The sequence below is a fragment of the Uranotaenia lowii genome, chromosome 1 (assembly GCF_029784155.1).
Source record: "Uranotaenia lowii strain MFRU-FL chromosome 1, ASM2978415v1, whole genome shotgun sequence".
Lineage (NCBI taxonomy): Eukaryota > Metazoa > Arthropoda > Insecta > Diptera > Culicidae > Uranotaenia > Uranotaenia lowii.
In genome coordinates, this window is record NC_073691.1 from 151436800 (window position 1) to 151442896 (window position 6097).

General features: G+C 37.3%; 1 protein-coding gene across 2 annotated transcripts in view; it reads right to left on the reverse strand.

The window, feature by feature from the left end:
- The window catches only part of LOC129740505 (calcium-transporting ATPase sarcoplasmic/endoplasmic reticulum type), a 42053-nt gene extending 37342 nt beyond the window's left edge, over positions 1–4711 (reverse strand). For both annotated transcript variants that reach the window (XM_055732200.1, XM_055732202.1), the window contains exon 1: positions 4530–4711. The gene's annotated coding sequence lies outside the window, so the exon portion shown is untranslated. The remainder of the gene's footprint in view (positions 1–4529) is intronic.
- Between the last annotated feature and the right edge of the window lie 1386 nt (positions 4712–6097).

The following is a 6097-nucleotide window of genomic DNA, read 5'->3' on the forward strand; positions in this document are numbered from 1 at the left end:
AAAACATCGTATTTGTTAATTTTTAGTAGATACCTCATTTCTTAAAAGTTCATGAACCAATTTACAAACGTTTTTACAAAGTAGTGTTACCATTTATTCAATTTTTGAGATGCACTCTTGTTTAGTTTGCAAATATAAACTGGTAACTTAAATTTGGCTTAAATTAAGACACCTGGCACCTCTGCTGTTCGAGCCTTCGACAAAGCTTCTGTGAACGCATCTATAATTAGGCTTGGGCGGCATTGCAAATAATCGATGGGTACAAAAATTGCCTCTAGATGGCGTTTTTGATATAAACAACAATCCGAATTAAGAAGCTAACTATCAACTGATATACTATTGTTTCCAGAAAGTTTTAGGGATATTTGTGGACAACAGTTCAATTGATCATACCAATATCGTTCATTTTTGAACAATTCTGTTTTTGTAGCAGATTAAAAACGGTATCTCAAAGTTGTATAACATTGAGTTTTGGAACTTAACCTTCTTTAAGATTTTATGATATAACAAAATCTAAACTGAATACATACTCGGATGAAAATTTAAGCGAAATTTTACCAACGCTCAAACCGAAAATGAATGCTCGCCATTCTTTTCATGAGAATACTGCTTAGGATCAACTCCGCCACCCGATTTGTTTACATTCAGTTACGAAAAATATGCAAAAATTAACAAAAAATTAAACCCATACAGACAGAGCACTTGGCCGAGTGTGACGTCCGCTTTTTTTTATTGAGCTTATTGATGTTGAAAAACGGTGCCAAAGTAAAAAAACAACAATTTTATATAAGCAATGCATGTTTCTGACACTTCCAGTCTGGAACTAAGAATAAACTTTCTCACCACAGGTTTGGGTGCAGAAAAAAGGAAGCGCCACCCTTCGCTTATTGGGGTTCCTAACGATATTCGTTTATAAAACATTTCTAAATTTATAATAAAAGTCTCCAACGCTGACAGCAGGAAGCACGTCGCTTTCCGCATCCCTTTTTCTCAAAGTTGATCCCCCTCTCTTCGCGAAACTGATGGAGAATGCCGTCAATTTACACGTCATGACTCCCACACATCCCCCCATTCCCTCCCCAAAACGTGTTCAGCTGATAAGATAAACAATTGATGTTGGCTTTTCTCGACCTATACCTACATGTGTTTTTATAGTACGACGGTGTCTGTATACCAAAACGCAGAGTCCATTAGTGATTTGCTGTAGCTGCGATTCACACAGTTAGTTCTTGACGTGTAATAACAAATACTGGATGCCGGAGTCCAGCCCGCTTTTCCAACAGAAAATGGTTAGCTGCGTGAACCGGTTAAAGTGGACTCGGTTTTGACAGTTTCGCCGTTGGCTTTTTAGAGCTCTAATTTGGAAAAAGCAGAATGCTATAAAAAAAAGGCTATAAAAAAAACACCATTTTCACGATTTTTTTCTAGAGCTATCGTTCAAACAAATGTTTTCAAATTTTTTGCATTATACAAAGCATTGTTAAAAGAACATTTAGTAATTTTTTCGTAGAAAAATATTGAAAAATGAGCCGGTGACGGAGCACTTTCGAGGATGCCTTTTAGAAAACAGGATTTGCGGTGGACACTGTATCTCAGCACAGAATCATCTGAAGTCAAAAGATCAGAGCAAAATATTTTTAATAGATGTTTTTCTAGACCCCAACGTTTTAATTTAACTTAAAAAAATTTTATGAAATTTATGTGGCTGTTTGAAGTAAAAAATACGATTTTTCACGAAAAAATCCGCCATTTTTCACCTGTAAAATCTCCCCAAAGTAGAAAAAAACAAAAAGAAAAACGTTGGGGTCTGGTATTTCATATGTAGAAAATATGTTCCAAATTTGAAAAGAATCGGATAAGTAGTTTTCAAATGACGATGTCCACGGACTTTAAAAATGTGCTTTCGAGAAAAACACGTTTGAAGTTTCTGCTCTTGCTTTCTTGCAGTATTAGATAGGAGGAGATAAAGGCCTATAATTTCTACAGTTTTGCTTCAATTGACTTGAAAATTTGACACAACATTCTTGAAATGTTTTACAATAGGAAAACAAAAAAATTAAAAAATCGATTTTTTGAAAGTGTTAGACCCTACCCCCCCCCCCCCTTAAGTTAATTTGACCAATATCTAAAACCATGTTTTTAGGAATTTTAGGAATTATGTTCGTCAAGTTATGTCGTGAGACGGAATACTATGTAAATAAAAATAATACTAAAACCATGTTTCTTATAAAATAAATCTTCAAGAAGATAAGATAGGCTTCGTGACTTGCCATTAACTTTGTCTGTGTTCGATGGAAACAAGCCAAGGATTCTTCTTCGAGTTTGTTCTACGACTGTTCTTCAATAATGAACAATTTTGAACATATGGGAGTGGATTGTCAAGGAATGACATCTCACGTAAACAAAATTCGCAGTCTGTCTAAGTTTTTCCGACCGCTATACCGATAATGACAGTTTTGACTAGATAGCGTAAATAGACATCAAACACCGCTGGAAGAAAGCTAAATATTAAAACTATTATTTCAATAACAAAACTTGTCCAAAAATAGACTGAAAATTTATTTGTTTTTTTCTTAAATCGTGTGTCATAAAAAAAACTCTTACAAACATGATTTGGACAGGAACACAACAGTAGTGGTTTTATTTGAATATTTACAAGTGATGTATGAAATATATTTGTAGATTGGCGGAAGCCAAATAACTTCGAGACGAAATATTAAAACTTTAACGTTTTCATTAAATTTATCCAAACTGTAGTGGAAAATTAATACTGGCATGCTTACCTTGCAATTAGGCAAGCCAATAAAACATAGCAGGCAGATTATCGTTTTTATTTTCGTCGAAAATGTTTAAGAAAATAGAAGCACTTTTTCTCCCCAACTCGTCATGTCCACAAAAAGGCTGATTTTTTTTGTCTTTATTGAAGAGGTTTTCAGCCGCAGGCTGGTTCGCCTCTGAGGCTGAAATTGTTCTGAATAACGGAGTAACATTGTTGAAAAGATCGAACAGGAAAATGTAGTTATGTGATTTAACACAATATGGCCAAGCTGCGTCGAGAAAGAAAATCCAAGTTCAACGTGTTTCCGAGAAATTGGATCGCTTATAAGGTAAGTTCGATTTTTTTTAACTATTCAGTAAATCTAGTTAAAAAAAAGTCACTTATTTCAATCTCAGTTATGGACAAAATTGGATAGCAAATCAAAACCATACGACTCCGGAAAAAGTTAGTACTAAATGACAAACTTTGTACTAAAATGTGAGTACTAAACAAAAAACTTTGCACTAAAAACTTCACAATTTAATATATTGAGCTTGTTTTGAAAAGGTCGCATGATATGATAGCAACTTGTGAGCTGAACACATTTTTCGGGATTATTTTCCTTCAAACTTCTGAAAAATACAATTTGAAATGTGAGATACCTCAACAATTAAAAAAAAATTAACACATTTTTAGAGATATACTCACACGGAAAACTGTTCCAACTTGCGCTACTACACGAAAATTCTCAAATTGGCTTTGGAATAATTAAAATAACCTGTTTTTTTTCGAAATCCTCGCAGGATTGAATTAATGGTGGCTCCATAGAGTTGTCAAATTTAACTTGGAAATAATTTCTTCATCACAAATTTTTATTAAAATTTCCTCAACATCAATGTCATAATATGCTGCCAAAAAACTGGTTTTCCAAGAAACGTGCGGCAGCGGCTTGTACGTGAGGGGGCCTCGCGCTTCTCGTCTGGCTATACAAGTTATAAATGGAACGATCACCTGGTCTCTGGTTCTATTTGCGGAACACCCGGTGAGTTTCTAGAGTTGCTCTTTCTAAATTAAAAAAAGAAGCACCACGCAATCCACAACGAAAAAGTATTGACTACATCTTCGATTGACATTTGGTGCTGACTTTTTTTTCTCTTAAAGTAATCGATGCGTCTTCGATTACAGGGTCGAATTCCCGACGAAAAAGAATCCAATTTGGGCGTTGTTATTGTTAAGATTACGGAGTTCAGCTGTTCCATTTCAAAGACGGGTGGTTACCTTTTGCGATGGGGATTTCAGGTTGGTTTGACAGGTTACCCTCGAGAGCCGATCGAGGACGGCCCCGATCACACGGGCGAGCTTGAAGTTTAATTTAGAACACTTGTGTTGATTTTTTCCTGCCACTGCTTCTGGGTGACCAGACCAGACCAGCGCGCCTGGCCCGGAGGAGATCATTTGAGTGGTCGGGTGCTATTTATAAATTTATGAATTTAATTCCTCCTGATTTACTGGCCGGAGTCAGTGTAAATGGTTGTTATTTAAAAGGTCATATTTCATGTCCAAACGCACCCGTAATGACTTCCGGAACACTTTTCAGCGGGATTTTTTTCTGCCGTCCCTCTGTAGTTGCCAATATTTTGGAGATCACGGAATTGGTCTCTCCGATGGAGTATTTTTTAAAAGAGGTCTTCGATATCACAGATTTTTGAAGGACTAGCAAAAAAGGATCACTTATGCCCTTTTCCAGCTTAACGAGCTGCAAGGAACTTACACTATGTCACTGGTTCTGCTTGAAATTTGCCGATCCACCACTAAACACCAATAAAATAAAACACAATAGTGCGGTTATATAACAAACCCCAGGGTCCCGGCCAGAAGCGGAGCAGGCTAAGGTGCGACTGGGATGCTGTTGAGTAGCGCACTGGTGAAAAGATCGTGAACGACTGAGTACACACTGTCGGCAACAAGGATCAGCGTGCGCGCCAAAGAAAATTGCCAATTCGGCGCAACAGCACAGTCGAATATTTTCCCGATGTCGCAGTTTTCCCGGGGTGTTTGGGCGTCAAAAGTTGGAAACCGTGCGCAGATTTGGGGCTCTCACTCTCACTCGGGAGAGTGAGTTACCATGAGTTTGGGGAAAAATACACCTCAAAAAAATTTTCCCACTTTTTCCCGGACTAGACCTAACAGGATCCCCGGGGAAAAACTTTGTGGAAGAAATTTCGAATAAGTAAATCAATTCTCAAACCAGGCACTCACCGGTAGGTGAGTACCCACTCAGGGAAAATGTGAGTTTTCCCGAGAGTTTTGCAAATTTTTCAGACTTTTGTCTTTAAGTGTATGGGAGTGTGGTGAATTTCCGTCACCATCATCATCATCATCATCATTATCAGTCACCTACAAACTTTGAGATCTTTTGATACACTTTTGGCAGCTGCTGCAGCAAACGGCGGTTTTCCCTTTTGTTCGCGTGCGGCCGCAATTATTTTCGATTCCGCGCCGCTCGAGAGAGATCCCCAGGGTCGCGCATTACAATATTAGATTAAAAGTAAATTATTTTTAAAATAAATATAATTTCCACCGGTGTGTGGTCGTCATTGGTTGGCCGGTCGATCGTGTGGTAGGTAACTCATTTCGGTTGCCAACTCTTTCGGCTGCGCCCAATTAACGCTCCCATGCAGCTTTTTTCCCTTTTCAAAAGTGGGTAACATTGTTTTCGGGATGAGCCACCACCGCAAAAAGAAGAACTTTTAATTTCGATTTACGTCATTATCAGCAGCGGTTAAGGCTGCCAATAATGGTGTGGAAATTACAAGAAAGTAAATGCAAACCCGTGTTGTTCTTCACTTTCATTTTTTGCCATTAGGATTTTATAATGTCGAATTGCGATCCGATGTTGTCCGCTCGGTGCATTGCCTCGGTCTGTCATGGCAAGTGATGAATAACTTGACAGGTTGCAGCGAGACTTGTTACTTGCAAATTTGTGCCTATGTTTCAATGTGTAACTGCACCAACTCGAAAATGAAACATACATACTTTTAGCATTATTTTTGGCACATTGGGGTCATTCTAACTGGTACTTTTGCCCGAGTGTGATGACTTTTTCAAATTTCAAACGTGTTATTTAAAAAAAATCTTTTCTTCTCAGTTTAATCCGATGTATGTCAGTTGAGCTGAGTCAACTTGTCTTTGTACTTTTATACAGTTCAGTATAACAGTTAAAAGTTTCTGGACTAATCAAATGATTTTGTTTTTAAAATTTTATATATTTGTTTGTTTCAATATTCGTTTGAACTTCAAAACTCACAACTTAATTATTTCGTTCAGTTTGCTTAAAAA